The sequence below is a fragment of the Cervus elaphus genome, chromosome 5, assembly GCF_910594005.1.
Source record: "Cervus elaphus chromosome 5, mCerEla1.1, whole genome shotgun sequence".
Lineage (NCBI taxonomy): Eukaryota > Metazoa > Chordata > Mammalia > Artiodactyla > Cervidae > Cervus > Cervus elaphus.
This window is the reverse complement of record NC_057819.1, coordinates 92,662,168-92,664,640: the sequence shown is the minus strand read 5'-3', so window position 1 is coordinate 92,664,640 and position 2,473 is coordinate 92,662,168. Positions and strand designations below refer to the sequence as shown.

Here is a 2,473-nt window from a genome sequence, read left to right as displayed (position 1 = left end):
TCTAATTAGTGGTTTTGTTCTTCAGATAAATACTCAGGAGTAGAATGGCTGGATTGTGTGATAGTTCTATTTTTAATTTAATGAAGATCCTCTATACTGTTTTTCATAGGGGTTATACCAATTTACGAACCCATCAATGGTGTACGAGGGTTCCCTTTTCTCCACGCCCTCACCAACACTTTTTATTTGTTGTCTTTTTGGTGATAGTCATCCTGACAGGTGTGAGGTGATAGCTCACTGTGGTTCTGACTTGAATTTCCCTGGTAGTTAGTAATGCTGAGCATCTTCTCATGAGCCTTCTGGCCATCTGTATGTCTACTGTGGGAATGTGGCTTTTCAGAGATTCTGCCCATTTTTCAATTGGATTGTTTGTTTTTTTGATGTTGAGTTGTATGAGCCACAAGCCTTTAAATTTGCCCTTTTCCTTCACTGCTGAACATCTGTCACTCACTCTCAGGGCAATGAGCCCTTGCCTGCGGCCCAAACCCATTGCTTTCAGGGGCCTGGTGACATTCTGTCTTTTATCTGACCTCACAATGGGGTCAGCTCAGTGTTTTGCCTTTTCCCATTCAGTCTTACAAGATTAGAGTACCCCATGAGGGCCCAGGGTGCAGTGGTTGCAAACAGCAGCCTCCTTGATAGTGTATGCAGCCTGTTGTCTGTACAGGTTTCCCTAAGGGACCTTGGAGACAGGCCTTTCCAGTGGACATTTATTACTGGCTTGCTGTCCCCAGTCCTCCAGTCCCAGGCCCCAGACAGGTGTACGTGGCACCTTTTCAAAGCCCCAGGACAGAGCAGCCAGGGTCCACATTGGCCAATCATAATGTTCATCCGCACCAAGGTACAGAACAAGGAGCATGTGATGAAGGCCCTCTGCAGGGCCAAGTTCAAGTTCCATGGCTGCCAGAAGATCCACATCTCCAAGAAGTGGGGATTTTTTAAGTTTAATGTGGATGAATTTGAAAACACGGTGGCAGAAAAGTGGCTCATCCGAAATGGCTGTGGGGTCAAATACATCCCTAATCATGGCCCTCTGGATAAATAGAAGGCCCTGCACTGATGCCAGCCTTGATGCTGTCCCCTCCTTACACATACCCACCAATAAATCCTGCTTTCCTGTCCAAAAAAGGGGGAGGGGGCAAATGTCAATTAAATGACAAAAATAATTGTATAGAGGACGTCCCTGGTGGTCCAGGGGTTAAGAATCTGCCTGCCCGTGCAGGGGCCATGGGTTCGGTCCCTGGTCCGGGAAGATTTCACGTGCCGCAGAGCAACTAAAGCCTGTGCGCCAGCGCCTGTGTTCTGCAACAAGAGAAGCCACCACAATGAAACCTGAGCACTGCAACTGGGGAGTAGGCTCTGCTCGCCACAAGTGGAGAAAGTCCACGTGCAGTAACAAAGACTCAGCACAGCCAAAAAAGTAAAAAAATAAGTAAATAAATAAAATTTAAAAATAGATAAGCTAAAAATGGAGAAGGCTAGTGAGACAGCCTGAAGTGTGGGTTTGGCAGGGCTGCAAAAGTGTCCCAGCCTAGCCTCTGACAGTCGACCTAGGAGCCCTGGAGTGTAAGTATGACAGCGTCAGCGCTCGGACCTTGGAGGGCACTGGCTGCCTCGACAGGTTATACCGTGGGGGATGGGAAAGCGCGTCTGCTGCTGTCAACACTGAGCCCGGCCAGGGTTAGCTGGGGTTGCAGCTTTTGCTTTCTGTCTCCCCCTGACTGGGTTTCAGCCTCAGATATGCTTCCCTGAGATTACACCGGTCTCTGATATCAGCCCTGCCCATCCCTGAGCTTCAGTCCCACCTCTGAAAGAGGAGCCAGTCTCACCCCAGATGTGTTGCATCTTGCTTGCTACATTCTCTAGGGGTTAGCTTATCAAGGGTCACCTTTGCCTCATTTCCTGGTATTAAACGCCTTGACGATCTGTCCTTAACCCATTGTGATCTGATTTCTAGCCTTCCCTGCCCTTGTCTCACTGGCTGAAACTTCTGGGGTGCCCAGCGCTGACCCCCAGTTGCCTTGATCTCTCTTTAATAGCCCATATATCATCAATGTTGCCTGCAAATTCTTCTCTCTTGGCTTCCTCAGCACTCATCTTCTTCTCCTCTTCCTCCCTCTCTGCCCACTCCTTCTTCCTCTGTCCCTTTGAACTGGTTGTGCTCCTCACAGCCTCCTGCCTAGGCTCCTTGTCCCTTGTCTTCTCAGGAGGGTCTGTACCCCACCCCGACTCTATCAGGGGATGATGCCTCCAGCCCCTCTCTTCCTCAGGAGCTCTGCGTGCAGCTGCCCATCGGAGCCCCCCTCCACCAGGATGTCACACAGATAACCTTGAATCCAGTAAGATCAAAACTGAACTCCTCAGGGGCATCATCTGGCCCCTGCTGACCCTTCTGGCCTCACACTCTCTCCCCGTTGCTGTAGGGTGTAGCAATACTGGATTGTGGGGGCCTTGCATGCATACACAAAGTCGC

The 2,473-nt window shown here is 49.9% G+C and overlaps 1 pseudogene; it reads left to right on the top strand.

Annotated features, from left to right (window-relative positions):
• The first annotated feature begins 567 nt into the window (after positions 1 to 567).
• On the top strand, positions 568 to 695 carry LOC122695869 (annotated as a pseudogene).
• Positions 696 to 2,473: the final 1,778 nt, after the last annotated feature.